We start from the raw sequence: 18,075 nt of genomic DNA, 5'->3' as shown, positions 1-18,075 counted from the left end.
TTCATTAGTAGAACTACTTTAAGGTAGAACTTGATATAGTTTGAGGTAAAGAAAATATCAGAGCAAATTAAAATGTCCTATTCTTCACATCAGGAGATTGACTAGCATTACAATGGGGATACTTTTGGGCATACTCAAATACTCTCACCACTCGTTTATTTATAAATTACAATAAAAATATCCAAAACTGATATGTTTTCTAAATTATAACATTGATATTTAGGCAATACTGTATAAAATACTTGTATTTAAGTCATGAGTGCAATTCCACACTGAATCAGATTTTCTGATTATTTCAGAAGTAATTCTATTATTTCAGTGAAATAAATTCCATTTCACTTCTGCTTTTTATTTATTTTTTTAATAATTTCTTTATTTTAAGTTTATTCATTTATCTGTTTTAAAATTTTTTTTAACGTTTATTTATTTTTGAGAGAGAGAGAGAAAGAGACAGAGCGCAAGAGAGGGAGGAGCAGAGAGAAAGGGAAACACAGAATCCAGAATCTGAAGCAGGCTTCAGGCTCCAAGCTGTCAGCACAGAGCCCGATGTGGGGCTCGAACTCACGGGCCGCGAGATCATGACCTGAACCACGCAAGTGCCCCAGTTTATTCATTTATATTAAGAAAGAGAGAGAGAGGGAGAGAGAGAGAGAATGAGCCAGGGAGGGGAAGAGAGGCAGGGGGAGAGAGAATCCCAAGCAGGTTCTTTGTTGCCTTATCTCACGAACCTTGAGATCATGACCTGAGCTGAAATCAAGAGTCAAATGCCTAATTGATTGAGCTCCCAGGTACCCCTCACTTCTGACTTTTAAATGGTTAAAAAATATACTTTATTAAAGAATTAAATCAATAAGACTCTAACGGGTAAAATAAATATGAGTTTAAAGTAGGTTTTCAAATTTCCAACAAACAAAAGCCCAAACCTGGTAGCTTCACTATTCACAGATGAATTCTACCGAACGTTTAAAGAAGAGTTAAGAAACAAGCTGAGGGTTGATGGGGGGTAGAGGAGAGGGGAAAGTGGATGATGGGCATTGAGGAGGACACTTGCTGGGATGAGCACTGGCTGTTATATGGAAGTCAATTTGACAATAAATTATTTTTTAAAAAAATAAAGAGTTAATATCTATTCTCGAACTATTCTGAAAAAAGGAGAAGAAGGAAAAATTCCAAGTTCGTTCTACGGGGACAGCATTACCTTGATACCAAAGCCAGAAAAAGACACCACAAAAAAAGAAAAATGTAGGCAATAATCCTAATGAACACAGATGCAAAATTCCTCAACAAAATATTAACAAACCAAATTCACCAATACATTAACGGGACCATCCAATATAATCAAGTGGGATTTATACCAGGGATGGAAGTATGGTTCAATATTTGCAAGTCAATGAATGTGATACATCAAACAAATAAGAGGAAAAATTTTAAGATAATATGATCATTTCAAAACACACAGAAAAAGCATTTGACAAAAGACAACACCCATTCGTGACCAAAAGTTTCAACAAAGTGGGTTTAGAGAAAACATACCTCAACATGATAAGGTCACATATGAAAAACCATAGTTTTTCATCATAATGATCATGGCAAAAAACTGAAATCATTTCCTCTAAGACCAAGAACAAGACAAAGATGCCCACTCTTGCCACTTTTATTCAACATAGGACTGGAAGTATTAGCTGCAGCAATCAGACAAGAAAAAAAAAAAAAAAAAAAAGAGGCATCCAAATGGTAAGGAAGAAATAAAACGATCACTATTTGCATAGGACCTGATACTATATATAGAAAATCCTAAAGACTCCACCCAAAACCTATCAGAACTAATACATTCAGAACAGTCATAGGACACAACATTAATATGTAGAAATCTATGATGTTTCAGGGTGCCTGGGTGGCTCAGTCAATTAAGTGTCCACCTCTTAATTTTGGCTCAGGTCTTGACCTCACAGTCTGTGAGTTTGAGCCCTGCATCAGGCTCACTGCTGTCAGTGCTCCGCCCACTTCGGATCCTCTGTCTTCCAATCTCTCTGTACTCCTCCCTGCCCCCCACGCTCTCTCTCTGTCTCTCTCTGTCTCTCTCTCTTTCTCTCAAAAATAAATACATACTAAAAAAATTACTTGTCTGAGGTCCTCATACTCTTAGGATGATACAACAGCATGTGACTTACAGGGTATATAAAAGCATGTGACCCCACTTTCTCAGCTTTCAAACCTAAGGCCCGGAAAATAAGTCATAACCACATAATTAGCAAAAACACAACTTCAGTCAGTTTACAAAAATGTGTCCAAAGACAAGCAATACCAACAAGATAGGCATAAAAAAGAAAAAAGAGAGAGAGAGAGAGAGACAGAGAGAGACAGAGAGAGCCAAGGGAGAAAACATAAGGTAACACTTTCTAAGGGAGGCTGGAAGTATATCTTACGTTTTGGATAAAAGTTGCTTGGATGGATGAGATACAGGCAGGAATTTTGTCTTGGAGCGAGAATGTGAGCAAAGGTTTACAGCAGCAATAAGTTGGTATTGAAAAATGAAGAAGAAGGCAAGCTCAGAGACCGAAATGAGACAGATTGCAGTGTATGTTATCCTGAACATGGACCAGAAGAAAGGTGGGGTATTGAAGGAATAGAAGAGACGGGGATAAATCCAGAAAAATCTAAAGGTATTGTGGCAGGTCTCAGTGACTTGCTGAACATAATCTACCTTCACTGTTTTGTAAAGGAAGAGGAGGCCAGGAAGACCAAGGTTATGGTGCTCATGGAAAACAATGAGAGCGTTGGGAGTGTGGCTGAGCTTTGGAAGAACAGAGGCAGCCATTTCAATTTCCAACCGAGGAGAATCACCCAGGATATATGAACTTCTCTACCTAACATTGAAATTTCTCTTAAAATACCTGCCACTATGATGAGGTAAAAAACTTCCCAACTAAAATGCTTCAGTACTCCGCTTACAAAAAAACTCTGAAGTTATTCTATACGCTTAGGAACATTCCTAAAGCCGGAACAGCACGGGATCATTCTGGGGCTCGAGAAATTAATCTTGACAAAGGATGACAAGAGGGCACTTTGGACCTCCGCATTCTTCTGCTTGGCAGGTAATCCTTGTATCATCAGAATTTGGAAAACACCCAACATCATGTAAACAGAAAACATAGTCTCCATTGAAAAAGACATAGTTCTTGGGGAAATTTCTTCTCTGTTGAGTGATTTTGTCATTCTGTGCAAAATGCTCGATGTTAAATGCTCTGACAAATGGTTTAAGGGACACGGATGTAAATATTTTTAAAATAGTCTTCTTTTAAAGAAGAGATTGTATTGGCAGATGAATAAGAAATGTTACTTTTATTGGCATATTTCCACTTACAAACTAAAAAAACGCTCATGTCTGCATTTATAATCAGCACTACCTTGGTGGGGCCTGTAGGTCCTGACAATCCTTTCGGGGCTCAGTGGTTAAGGACAATTATTCCCTGACTTGCAATACGATATCTTGCACTTATATAATGTTTTCAGTGTATACAGGGCTTTGTAATCTTACTCTGATAAATTCGCTCATTGTTTGTGATAATATAAAATTTTACTTTCTGGTTGGCAAAAGTTTTCTACTCAGTTATTAATGCCATAGAAAAATAATGAAACCTGTGAAAGACTGAAATCTTTAAGAATTGAACAGCATCCATTTAAATATAATACATTAATATAAAAATTAAGGGGCGCCTGGGTGGCTCAGTCGGTTAAGCGTCCGACTTCAGCTCAGGTCATGATCTCGCGGTTTTTTGAGTTCAAGCCCCGCGTCGGGCTCTGTGCTGACAGCTCAGAGCCTGGAGCCTGCTTCGGATTCTGTGTCTCCCTCTCTCTCTGCCCCTTCCCTGCTCACTCTCTGTCTCTCAATAATAAATAACCATTAAAAATTTTTAAAAAGAAATAGTGTCATGGCACTGTTTGTAAAAAATTAATTAATTAATTAAATTAAAATTAAAAGATTTTTGTGACTAGATGGGTTGCTCTTAGATTTGTTATATTATGTGTTCTGAGTTACCATGGCCTGTATCTGAAGGACTAAAATTATTTAAATATATTTCTCAATACATACTTCATGGTTCTTCTCCAAAATTGTACTGAATTATTGTCATACGATTATATGTAACTAATTCTTAACCAGGAATTATTTTCCATACCTTGGTTTCAACTCACCCCCTTTCCTTATCATGTGTGTACTCACCGCACAGGACAAATGGGCATTGCAGTAGAGACAAGACCCCAAGGAGACACAGTGCTGGGAAAATTCCCTGCAACCTGGGGGACATGGTGAAGAGTCTCAGAGATCGTGCGCTGCGACCCAGTGTTCTCAGATGCCCCGAATGAGGCTGAAGTGAAGCTCTAAGTCAGTAGGAAATTGATGCCCGAACCAAAAGTAAGTCTGAGTCACTAAAGGGGAGGGGCAGAATTAAGTACACCCAGTACTGGGCAGGATCTGATGGGGCTCCAATAAAGCTCCAGGTCTTGGGAGAATGATATGAGCCTGACATGAATGTTCTCTCGGATTCCATGAGGATTTACAGATGTGACCCCGAGAATTTCTCAGTGTTGTGGGGGGCACTTGGTGGCTTGTTGTCTACCTACAGACAACATTTCTCTTGGAGAATTCTAGATAAATGAGGAAAATGGTCCGGGATGCGTGGCCGTTTCTTCAGGGATGAGGGCGAGGTGCTGCTCTATGCCATCTTCCTGCTGTGTCCTGTCTTCATGCACCGGTGTGAATTCCCGGTAGAAAGGCAGGAATAAAAAAGACGTGTAGTTCAATTTTATTTCTACACCCGTCAGAGCCTAATTGGAATAGAAAAAGCTTGCAAGTCTACCTTGTGAAAAGACAAAAATATAGTCAAAACAGCAATTATTCCCTCAGTATTGAAGTTTCCTTGAGTATCTATGATGCCAAGTGTAATCAATTGTGGGGTTACGCCATTTGGAGAGTCAAGGGAAATTTCTCAGCGTGGTGTTTACAGCAAAGATAAAGCGCGCATGGAAAATTAAGTGGGAGAGGATCAAGCGTGATAAATGGACAGAAGGTCGCGACAAATTCACGACTTTCTCAATGGCACTGGATCGGAGTGAAGGAGCTTCCAGCCTAGCATTGTATTTCTAACTAAAGCACTAACTTCTATATGGTAGAAGGCATATTTGTTCATTTCCAGACTTAGCTTATTTATTAATAGCTATCTGGGTGAAGACTGGTCCATTAATCACTGCCTTAGTCTTTCACTCAGCTTATTTCTTTTAGTCTCTGCCAAGGGCACAGAAGAAGTTACCAACCTGAATTTCGTGTGTCCCCTCTTGGACCAGCTGTGTATATTTGTCATTTAAAGAGACACAGGTATTCATCCACAGAGGATCATAAGCACTGGGAAATGTCTGAAAATGACCTACGCCGCCCAGCTGAATTGAGGTAAGTGCAAATGAAGCATGCAACAACCAAAGTGCTTAGCTCTCAAAACTAAAGAGGAACATTCCTCAGAAATAAGTGACTCAGAAATAAGTGCATCCGTCTGTAATATTGATGACAGCACACAATTCAATTTCCTTCCCTGGAGAGAAAGGAAAGTGGATAAACACACCATCCAGTTGCTTCATTTTATGAAGAGGAACTAGAATAAACCCTGAGGATGTCAGATAAAAGAGGTGATTTCAATAGTTTAACAGAAGATTATTTTTTAGAAAGCACTTCTGCTTATTAATCATATTCCAACGTCTACATAAATCCTTGCATTTAATTTCTTCACATAAAAATATGACGTAGGTGTTATAGCTCCATGTAACAGATGAGGAACCTAACTGGGAAAGACCCAGTAAATCTCCCCCAAACCTTTCTCCTCGGTGGTCGTGTCAGATTCTGAACCAAGATCGGATTCACATCCGAAGCTCCTTCCATCGTGCCTTTCGGGGAACGTCATCGGAACGATGGGACCACCAGTTTGCCTATGAGCTGGGCCTGTCCCCTCGAAGGCTCCCACGCCTCCCCTGTCCTTGGAATGTGGGTTCCTCTCTCCCTTTCACACTCCTCCAGGCTGCTTGAAGGACATATCCTTGAAATAGTGATGTGGTGTTGAGAACAGCGGCACGGTATATGCGACTGAAACCAGTTTAGGCCTCTTTATAAACCAAAGATTTGGTGGGAAGGCACAGGGCTCCATCTGTCTTCCCGCCACCCAGGACAGTACTCATATGTCAGTTCCCTTTGCTTATTAAAACCACCCATCTGGAGGGGCCTGCCTCTTCTGTCTCTCCCTGCCCTCCTCGTAGAGGGGTCAGTTTCCCATTATAGCTGGGAAGCTCCCAGGAGTGTTGCAAACCAACGGTGTCAAAGAATTTCCATCTAAAGTACGGGATCCTGAATCTATTACTTAGGGGAGTATGCCTAGGAACATTCTGCCTCTACCAGGGTGGAGAAGACCCCAGAACAACTCCTTCTTCATCACGTTGTATAAATGTCAACGCCTCCTTAACTGACCCATGGATACATTGCATCATAATCAAGATCAATAGCATTTTGATTTAAACAAATGATAAGCTGATTCTACAATTCATATGGAATGTAAGGGATCAAAAGTTGTAAGAGCAATCTCTAAGATGAGGGAGGAGAGAGATGGAGGGGGGATGAAGGGGATAAGGGAGGAGAGGAGCAAAACCAAAGAACTACATGGCCACATATCAAGACCCGTTATGAATCTTCAGTAAATAAGATAGTGTGGTATTCGTGTAGGAAACCAAATGGACTAAAGGTTAACAATTGAGAGTCAGGTAATAAGCCCCGAGCAGGCATGATCAATTGATTTATGACAAACTGACACACTACAGAGCAATGGGGGAGACGAAGTTCCTTTCAATAAAAGGCACCAGGTCAATTGGATATGTACATGGGAAAAAAAGGAATCTTGGTTCTTTACTCACACCGTGACAATTTGGGGTGGTCATGAATATAACTGTGAAAGTAAAGCCATAAATCTCCTAAAAGAAAATACGGGCAAATACAGTTGTGATCTTAGGGCAGACATAGATACCATTTCTTTATTTTCCCCCCTTTATTTATATCTATTTTGGCACAAGTTTATTTTTAAAAGGCATACAGGCAATAACCAAAGAAAATATTTACTCCAACCTTAACTCCTGCCAAGTATTGTCTGTCATAAAATTGTTCCATGAAGTTCCAGTCTGCTAAAGATTTTAAATTGATTCATCATCATCCTCATCAGAATGTCTTTTCTTCTGTTGAATTGAACTGTTGTGTTTCAAGAGTTTCCACTAAACTTTGTCCTGATACCTGCCCACTCAGTCGTCCGTCTCTTGCCGTCTATATAAAGTCGTTCTCTATTGCTTTCGTCTTGGGGGACTTTTCAGGTGCTAAGTGGTCTGGCTGGCTGACCCGCCACTCGGCTTGCTTCCAGTTCCACTACCTCACCAGGACCAAAATAATTAAAAGCTGGGCCTAGAGAAGGGAACGGCATACTTTCCACTTACTGCCATGTTTTGTTAAGCTTCTAAAGCCATAACCTGACAGAACATTTTTGAATACAAGCAGACGTTAGGGAAGAGAATCGCTGGACTATGAAACGGCATTTTACGTGGTAAGAATAATCTCTGGAAAATAAAATGTCCTTCAGTATGGGGGATGCCGATGATTCCAATGGCCCTTCCTTCCAGGCCATGCCGCTCCATCCCTGACACAGGACGCTCCCTCTCTTTACAATACAGTGGTTATTTGAACATTTTGTTGATAGGATTAATGTTTAGTAGCTGGCTCCTGCCCTGGACTATCAGCTTTTGTGGAGTGTGTGTTTGTCTATTCCCTGCTGTACCCTCAGCACCTGGCACACAGCAGACTGTCAAAGAATGTTATGATTGTTGAGGTCGAAACAACTAAATTCTAGAAAAAGATTTGGCATATGGCTGGAACACTAGTTGAAGCAGGCTAGATCAAGTAGCTAAGCATACAGAGTGACCCAAGGGCCTTGAGCATTCTGCCTTGGACGCCTACCTGAGCACAGCAGAGTGGATAAGCACTCGCCTTGCCTGTGCACTTAGTGGGCTTGGCCGCATGAGCCATCAGGCAGTAGAGAGAGGGGCTGAGGATGCCAGGCAAGGGATGAAGAGAGGGACTAAGGCCACCAGGATAGATTTCTTAAACAGGATACAACCCCCACCATAAAACAAAAAAATAAAACAACAAAAAAACACACAAAACATACCCCCCAAAAAACCCCAGTAATCAAACTGAAAAAAAATTTTCTTAAAGAACCAAACCACTACTTAAAGTAAAAAAAAAAAAAACTTGAAAAATTATAGCCACAAAAACGTAGGAAAGTATGCTTATCAAGCACCTTATGAACATTAAATAAAAGGTAAGCTACCAGAGCAGGAATACAGAATTTTACAATACCTAACTCATCAGAGACTTTTTTTACAGATAATGTTAAAAACTCTTACAAATAATCAGAACTAGGTAGACCACGGAGCATGGATAAAAGACTTGCCATAGCACTTCACATTAAGATGATATCCAAATGGTCAACAAATACAGGAAAAGTAGTTCAACCTCAGTAATCAGGAGGGAAGTGCAAGTTAAAAGCACAATGTGATACCATTTCATACCCAGCAGAATATCGCAAATACATACATACATACATACATACGTAAACAAACAAACAAACAAACAAAAAATAGCAATATTGTAAAGAACTTGCACGTTGTGCAGGGATAGGGTGGGAGGCTACCATCCGGTGCAACCACTGTGGAAAACTGCTGAACAGATGCACCCATCCAGCAGCTCCATTTTTAGGTATTTGTTCATCAAAAATAGACGTGTTCAGGGGCACCTGGCTGGCTATGTTTGTAGAGCGTGCAACTCTTGATCTCGGGGCTGTGAGTTCAAACTTCACAGTAGGCCTAAAAAATAAAATTGTTTTTTTAAAAAAATAGATGTGTTCAGCAAAAGACATGTGCAAAAATGTTCCTGGCCACAAACAAATGGAAAATACCCCACTGTTCTTTAACCCTAGAGTAGGCAAGTGAACAGTGTTAGATTCATGCAATGGTGGAATGCTTAACAGAAATTAAAATGACTGAACCTTGACCGCACACAACGTGGACGCATCTCACAAATATAATGGTTAGCAAAAAAAATTAAAAGACATGGAAGAAAGAACACATAACGTATCATTCCACTTCTACGAAGTCAGATAGCTTCAAACCAATCTGTGCTGTTAAAGTGAGGAGAGCAGAATTCTTTGCAGGTGACATGAAGGGGGCCATGACTTACTGAATTTTACTTTGAAGAAATATAAATGTAAACATTTATCCCATATTTCTGATATATTTTAAGAAGTAAAAAATGTAATTAGATTTGTTTGCTCGGTTAGATCACTGTGATCATTAAGGATGTGATATAGCGACCAGTTATCCATACAAATGTATATTCTTGAATATGGTCGCACTTGCTCATAGGGAAACAAGGAAAAGGGATATATATTTGATATCCTTACCATGAGAAAAGTATCTCCGTGTGCATTCCTAACCGACTTCTTCCAAATAGCTTAGGCGATGATAATTGTGAAGACAATTTTGATCAAAGATTGCCATTTCAGATAAAGAATTCAGTGAGTTCCTCAGAGAACATTCCCAAATAAAACAAAAGCACAGGTGAGAAAAATAAGTGTTAATACTTACTGGCACAAAAGACAACAGTCCTTTGGGCCCCTAGCATGAGAAGTAATACAGAGTGAGCTGATTCTATGACAGCCAGGATGGCTGCTGTATTTCAGGGCAGTCCCAGTTTTGAAGTGTGTCTGACGCAATTTGTTTATTGGAGAAGCCAGTCAGCAAATCAGGTGGAGGACCACCATCGCCTGGACACCCAAATGACAAGGAACATCAAGTGGTAGCTTGAACACAGTATCTCAGTGCTTCAGCAGGAAACTCTTTGGAACAGACACCATGATTTTCTTTCATCAGAATTCCTTTGTCCCACTGTTCAATGAACCCCATGAGTAATCCATAATGCATGTTTGTTGGTTGATGGCAATGACAGGAAGGAAAAAAGGCAGAAACATTTCATCTGTTCTTTCCTGTATGTGTGACAATTAGGAATCCCAGGAATCAGTGAAAGGATTATCTCAACACCCATTGTACTTGCGGGCGCTAAACACAGCCGCTCAGAATGCTTCTCAGAGGGGGGGCACGTGGGAAGTTAACCATCCCCTCATGCCTGCCTTCCTCTTTCTTTGTCCTTCCCTCTGTGTCTTCAATCGCCTGTGTCACAGGACACATATAAGAAGTTGGGAAATGTTAAACTCTGACAGTAAAGCAAAATCAGAGTTAAAGGTCAACGTTTATAATCAGTCACCTTCAAACACAAGCTAGTGAATAAAGAACTCCAGTTCAAAGGGCTAACTAAGTATTTTGCATTCTTGAGAAATCTCCATCAGTTTCTCATTCCAGTGAGTATTTTCACATTTGCACTTTGCTGCCACAAACTGAGTGTCCTTTTTTGAGTATAGACTCGTCACTTAATGATCTGCATTAGGAGACTGAAAGAAAACACTTCGTATCTTTGTAATTTTTAAAAATCCGTCCACGAAAAAAGAGCCAGCTCTTCCTGTAGGGGGAACATTCTCTGGGAAGTACTCTAAGGCCAGTGAATCCATGTCACTTCTGGTTCTTTTAACAGATTCCATGGTGCCACCCTCGTCCTCTTCCAGATCAGGAAGCCCATTCAGCAGTATTCTTCCTACACAGCTTGTCCTCTCGCCAAGATTCGTCAATCAAATCCAAGATCCTTCCGTCTCTCTGCACCTCACTGTCCATTCTCCTGCCGCTTTGATCTTGTCAGATCCGTGTTGAGGCAGTGCTCCACCTGTTTCTGCCATTAAAGTTCTATATATATCTAAAGTTTATTTATTTTCGAGAAAGAATAAAAGTGCAAGCAGGAAAGGAGCTGGGAGAGAAAGAAGAGAGAGAGAGAGAGAAAAAATCCCAAGCAGGCTCAGTGCTGTCAGCACAGATCCCAAGGTGGAGATCGAACCCACAAACCATGAGATCATGACCTGAGCAGAAATCAAGACTTAGACACTTAACCGACTGAGCCACCGAGGCGCCCCAAAATTATGTATTTTAATAAAAGCAAATAAGGTCCTTTTTCAGAACTGTGTTTCTTTTCTCAACCAATAGCAAATATATAATCATCGTATTTTCCTTGTTTTCCTTGCCTGAAAATAAACTCAAACAAAATGACTATCTTAATCTAAATTGTAATACATCTGTTGCTACTCTTCTGGCACTTCCTCTCCCACGGTCTACCTCTGAGCAATCCTTGCGTGGTTTTGACTTTGCATGTTTAGCAACTTCCAGCTGTCGTGCTGTGCCAGTTAGCGCTATGTTGCCTTTTGGCTCTACAGTCCCTGTTTATCGCAGCTCGGAGGTATGGAATCAGAACTGCTTGGAGTTTCTCAAGGTGATCGTGACGTTGAACTTTCTCAACAGAGGGTGCTAGAGGGACACTGAAGGAAGAAAGGACTCTCCCCTGTTCCCTGCTGCTTCCAGGTAGGTTAGCCCAGTGAGAAGGAGGTTCTGCAGCGGCACTCTGCCCCAGGCTTGTGCCCATCCCACAGAGTCCGTCCCATGTCAACCTTGCAGCCCTTAAGTGGCCCGGCCATCACCTTCCTGTGGTTCTCCCGACAGGGGTGCTATCTCAAGCCTCTTACCATGCCAGCTTCCATCTGCAAGCCCATATACCTGACCCACCTCCCAGCTCCTCCCTGCAGGATTGCCGTGGGGCTGGGCTCCCGCTCGCAAGCACACCCTTGTGCCTGGCCACCACGCGCCGTTCACGTCACAGTCACCCAGTACTCTGGTGCCCCTTCAGCAGCCCAGGTCCATGTTGCAGCCATCACCTGCAGGTCACTTATGCGCTGCCTGAATTCTGGAGGGTCGGTTTCTGCAGATAAGCTCTGGTGCATGCCATGCCGCCCGTGAACTTCCCTGGCATCTAGTGGGTTCCAGCTACAGCCTTGGGAGGGACCCTGTTTGAAGTTTATTCTTCTCTCGCTACCCTCTCCCAGCCCTGGGATTACCATGTAGAGTTTCTTTTATATCCTATAGTTAATCTTTTATCGAAGTCTAATAATGCTTCATTAAAAAAAATACGACATGATGTCTGCCTCGTGATTGGCCCCATTGATGCTTGCACATTTTGGCCTACAATAAAGGTAAATATAACTTAAAACTTGTAATATTCGAGCTTCCACTGGTATTGAGCCAGATACCATCTAAAGTTTCAAATAAAAAAATGACATTTTAGAAATAAAACTTTCCAAACTGCACAAATCCATATTTAAATTTCTTAAATATTTTGAATAACAAGAATTCATACCTTTAAGTCTGCAAATGGGTTCACTATCAGGATCAGAATGTTGAGTATTTGCCTAAAGTTGACAAAAACGCAGAACTGGGAACAGTCACTCCTGGACTCACAGGAATTTTAGAAAGTAACATACCCCCCCCCCCCCCCTTATAGCTCCCATCAATGCAAAACGGCAAAACTCTTACTTGAGTTAAGATTTTTTGTAGCAGAGCCTCTAGCTTACCAATGTCTTTCTCCCTGTGGTTATTAAACCTGGAACAGAAAAAAAAAATCACTTGATTTTAATTTATATTCTTCTAGTCAGAGAATAGGTGTTAGCAGGGGGTTCCTGGTTGTTTTTCTGAGGCTGAATTAAACTGTAGCACCAAATGAACGTTTCACGTAACTTGCTACAGTGTTTACTCATGGTGTAATTGCTCAGCACCACCGTGGACAAACCTCTGCAAGAAAGGTGAGGACAAATGAGTCGTAATGGAGGGTAAACACTTCACCTAAAACAAGGAAACACGGGCAAATGTCCTACCTTCTAGGGTTGGGAACAATCAGTTCAGGAAAGAATCAAAGGCTCTCATTGTTAACGGGGCACAAGTAATGTGATCGTGGAAATGGGCGCAGGAACGGAGGGAGGAATCGGAATTCAGGGAGAGTATAGAGGCGACAGTCTCCTCACCTGGCATGGTAGAAAGTCAAGTTGTAAAGAAACAGGCAGAAGACCAGAGCATCTTTCTCTAGAGAAACCAGACGGTGAGGGAGAAGGCACTAATATTCACTAGGATCTGGAGACTCCCACCCCATACTTGTCAGCAGACAGGACACCCCAAAACTTAGTGGTTCAAATCATGTAGAACTTGGTTTTTCTTTCATGGAAAAAAGAGGCATACGAGCATGTAGGATGGTCAGCAGCCCTGCCCAATATGGTCAACCAGGGACCACTGTCCCTTTCTGCTTATTGTCTCCACATGCCTTGGGGTGCTGTCCTCCTCAGCAAGGCAGAAGTTGGCTCCAAGCACCCCGTCAGCCCTTTGCATGAGGAAAGAGGAAGCAGAGAACAAGCAGGGGAGTGACTGGGAAGTTGCAGCCATGGGGAGGCTCTTGCTGAGGGGTCACGCGTCCTGCTGATATTTAAAGTGGTGGAAGTGATTCTGTTCCTTAAAATAAAAGCGGGAGGGGTTAATTTAGGAAACCAAGGAGCAGTTTCTGCCACAACTGCAATTTAAATGCCTCACTGTACCATCAACCCTGCAAGTAAGGCTAATGCCGGCAAAAGTTGTTCGTATCCATAGAACTTTAAATTAGGTGATTTGGGCTTTGCTCTTATAAAAAGAAAAACTGACCAATGATCGTTCGCACACTGTAAAGAGAATGCCTCTCTATTTTAAATAGCTGCATGGAGACAAGAATGAATCTAGGTAGAAAGAACAAGATGCAATTTTTTGGAAAAAAGAGTAAAAATCTTTTGGGAGCTATAATGAAATGGTCTTAAAAGAAATTGAAATATTCAACAGAGGGCCTGGAATGTAAAGCCAAAGAAATTTCTCGAAAAATATGTGGAGTGTTGAGGGTAGGAATGAAGACAAAATGTGTAACAAAGATGCCTAATGAACAAAGGGAAACAATATTGGGTTAATTTTATGTCCGTGAAGAGAAAACAATGAAGAAACGTTATTAAAGAAGTTATATGAGAAAATTTCTCAGAACAGAAGAACATGAGTTTATAGATTGAAAGGGCTCATCAAGAACTGCATATAATACATGAAAAGATAAAATTTAGCAAAGTTCTTGGCATGATATTTTAGAACATCGTGGGTAATGAGTGTATCCTAGAAGTTTCCAGGGTAGTGGGAAACATCAGGTCAGAAGGTAAGATACCCTCTGACTTCTCAGTAGCTGTACTGGAGTTAATAGGACAATGAGGAAATTCTTTTTCTTTTTTGACAACGGAGAAATTCTTTCAAAATGAGAGGGAAAATTATTTTAACCTAGCTTTCTATACCCAGCTGAATTCTCAATCAAGCGTCAACCTAAAGACGGTTTCAAATATGTTAGGACGCCTATTTTTACTTCCTATGCATCATTTCCCAGGTAGTTCCGAAAGGATAGGCTCCAGGAAAATAAAAAAGCAACAGAGAAGAAAACACGGATCCAAGACCCAGAGCAAGTAACAAAACCGAATCTGCAGACGTGAAAGCAGTCGCTGCACAATGCAGTATACAGATGTCCCGTCTATATCACTAGGACGCTGCACTTCAGCACAGTCTGGACAAATTCCAAAGGTCACTTCTGCCTCCTTTTGCTCAGACTTCTTCCGGAATCATTTAAAGGTACTCTGCCTTTTTACCTATAGAGATAAAAGGGAGGTAATCAATCAACACCTTCCAGAAGCAGATCTCACTTAACAACTGATGGCAATTATCGGATCGATACCCCAGCTCCCTCACCTGAGAGTGGTTACCTACTCTGAGGTGTGAATTCATCATCTTTACCAGTTTCCCTGGGATTAGGCTCTGCTCATCCTAATAGACCTTGGGAGAACCATCCATGGAGACTAAAAAGGGAGTTGATAAGCATGTGTTGTCTCCAAACATTGGGACAATTTCGATGGACTGAAAAATCTCTTGGAGCACTTAGGAGGACTTGGAAATAGAAAGAGGGATAAGGAAGCAGGCAAACAACATCACTAAGAAGAACACTATCGGCCGGCGTAAAATAAAAGACCATTGTAAGGAAAAGAAACATGCCCACAGAACACTACTTGCTCAGTGCAGTGATAATAAGTAAATGTTATACTACTGATTTAACTAAAATTGGGCAATAGCCACGTTGGAAGAAAGAGCGAGGAAAAGCAGTTGATTTGATCTTTGGCTGTGAACGATAGATAAATGGATAATTCGTTTAAAAAGAAAAAATATATACTCTCTAAAAAATATGGTGATAAATACCAGGAAAAAAAAATGCCCCAAGCGGTGACAGTGGATCTCTGGGACAAGGGAAAAGGAATTGTGCGGGTCTGATTGGTTCACTACTTTGCTAAATGTGCACAAATTTTAAATTAATTTCAAAGACAAGTAGAGTTGCTAGGTCAGGAAACAGTTGCACTTGTAAGGTGGTTTGTAATTTATACAATTATGCACAAAAACTGAAACGTTCAGCATGAAATGTCAATTAAAAATGGAAAGAGAAAAAGGAAAAAAAAATGAAATGGAGTCATTTGTACCCAACTTTATTATTTCAGTATTTGTTTGCATATACATGCATTCAATTTAGACAATTTTGAGATGCATATATACTATTCATCTAGGACCTGAGACATTTATCCACCAAAGAATATACTGTTAAAGAGTGAAGGAAGAATTCATATCAGTATGAAAATAAGACTCTGCACTGCTCATATACTCATAGAAAATGTCAAGGAAGGAAGCAAGAAGGATTGGCATTTCAAGCCTCAACTACGTCTTCTGGACAGATAATGAACGAAGCTTGAGGTAGACAATTCTTCGTATGAATATACTCGAATAATAGGAAAATATAATAGGAAAATATAATAGGAAATAATAGGAAAATATAAGCGTATTTTGTTATTCCATTATAATCCACCATAAAAATGGTGTGGAAGGTGACTTTTCAGATAGCAGGAACATTAGTTTTCCTTATGAAATTGGGAGAAAGTATTCATTCCGAACCCATGCCGGTATTCAAACCAATTCATTCGTATCAGCCCAACATTCTTAAACACAGCTGCAAAAATGCACCAAGGATTTTTATGTAGATAATACATTTAAAACATCATCTAGTTCTCTAATATTCAGCAGTGATAATATGCAGTATCAGTCAAAATGAGGTTTTCTTGTATGCCAGAGAAAACATGTCTTACGGAAAAAAATAAAGTAAAATAATGTGATATGAATCATAATGAAATAGAAAACTAATTCAAATAGCTTATAACAAAACAAAATAAGCAAACTACTGTTTTTTAAAATTATTACTTAATTAGTGAAAACTCTTCTGAGTCGAAGTTTGGTGGCAAAGAAGAAGGATGGAGGCATATATAGTCACCCTCTCTGGTGGCGAATCAGTGAGAGCCAGTGGGTAAACCAGCAGTCGTCTGATATTCAGCCACATTTCACCCCAGAGAACTGGTCAACACCCTCTCCCCCGGTCCCTGCTGATGTTACAAGTTGATAAACAGAAACACACCAGAAAGACACAGACATGAGCTACACGGTGATCCGTTTGAGTTTTCTCTGCTTGCAATTGCATAGCTCCTGCTAAGGTAAGATGATGCAGGCAATTCAGTTGTTTTGAAATGATACATCTGCCCCGTTCTCATAAGATGATAACATTGTTTTTCTGAATGTTCTCAATTTCATCTTAGATTTTTGGTATCAAGTGCCCAGGCTCCTTTCCTTTCTCTCACTGAAACCCTTGATGAGCAACAGACTGAACAAGTTCCTCTGCTACAAAATCTTCTGAAAAGGTCTTTTTTAAGCCTGCTCAGCTCATGCATATTACTAGCAATATTTTCCACAATTTTAGATCACATTTGAGAAGAAAAATTTGGCCATGGGGGAGGGGAAGGAAAAAAAAGGAAAAAAAAAGGTTAGAGAGGGAGGGAGGCAAAACATGAGACTCTTAAAAACTGAGAACAATCTGAGGGTTGATGGGGGGATGGGAGGGAGGCGAGGGTGGGTGATGGGCATTGAGGAGGGCACCTGTTGGGATGAGCGCTGGGTGTTGTATGGAAACCAATTTGACAATAAATTTCATATTTTAAAAAAAGAAGAAAAATTTGGAAAAAATAGTTATGATGCACAGCTAATTAAACAATAGCAGCAGACAATGTTGCAATTCTATTCCCAGAATGTCTGCGGGACCCCTGAGGCTCATTCCACATCCTCACTCCCCAAAACCAAAAGCGAGGATTGATGTTTGTTACAGCAGATTGTTGACTTGTTGGTGAATTTTAGTTGTTTTGTACTTAGTATAGACAATTATTCGATTTATGAGAATTCAGATAACAAGAGAAACCTCAATGCGAGATAAGGACAAAAGCAAATGTCACAGGGGACCTGATAAAGAGAAATGAGAGTTTAGAGTGGTGAGAGAGAGGTAGACCAGAACAGATGTCAGAAGAGAGCCATAGAGAAAAGGAAACTGGAAGAGGCCATATGTGCCCTGCGCACGTCCCGACCCTGGAGGCTACTGCAGGCAGGGCCAAAGAGCCATCGGCCATCAGGGTCTCTGTGCCTGATGGTGCTCCCTGGCCACAGGAGGCTGCTCAGGGGGCCCACAGGGTTGGCTGTCGAAGATGTTGGAACAAGTCTCCACCAATGGGAGAGGGGAATTGGTGGACAAACGTTCCGGGTCCTCATCCCTGGAAGGACTCTGCAGAATTGTGATCTACAGGCTCTCAGAGAACAGTCTCAGAACTGCACACCTGTCTGCAGCCTCAGTCGACACCCCGAGAAAGCTCCCTTCTTCGCTGTGTTCCCTTTCTCATCTTCTCATCCCGCTACCCACTCGCTCACCTTGCTTTCTGGGGCCACCTTCCGAGGAAATTAGTCACCCACAAACCTCTGTCTAAGATGCAATCCAGAATAAACATCTACTGGGTTCCCGGAGGCTGGGGCAGACAAATGGCTTCCAGGACCGTCAGTGGAACCTTC

The 18,075-nt window shown here is 41.0% G+C and overlaps 2 long non-coding RNA genes across 2 annotated transcripts; one reads left to right on the top strand and one right to left on the bottom strand.

Annotated features, from left to right (window-relative positions):
• Positions 1–7,372: 7,372 nt before the first annotated feature.
• Positions 7,373–11,439, bottom strand: LOC125925337 (uncharacterized). Its single transcript, XR_007458794.1, has 2 exons — positions 9,537–11,439; positions 7,373–8,940 (listed from the first exon to the last, which is right to left on the bottom strand). It is a non-coding gene; the product is annotated as an uncharacterized LOC125925337 (long non-coding RNA).
• Positions 11,440–11,503: 64 nt separating this feature from the next.
• On the top strand, positions 11,504–13,775 carry LOC125925338 (uncharacterized). Its single transcript, XR_007458795.1, has 2 exons — positions 11,504–11,592; positions 11,731–13,775. It is a non-coding gene; the product is annotated as an uncharacterized LOC125925338 (long non-coding RNA).
• The last annotated feature ends 4,300 nt before the right edge of the window (positions 13,776–18,075 follow it).

The sequence above is a fragment of the Panthera uncia genome, chromosome F1 (genome assembly GCF_023721935.1).
Source record: "Panthera uncia isolate 11264 chromosome F1, Puncia_PCG_1.0, whole genome shotgun sequence".
NCBI classification, from domain to species: Eukaryota; Metazoa; Chordata; class Mammalia; order Carnivora; family Felidae; genus Panthera; species Panthera uncia.
This window is presented reverse-complemented; position numbering and strand designations above follow the sequence as displayed.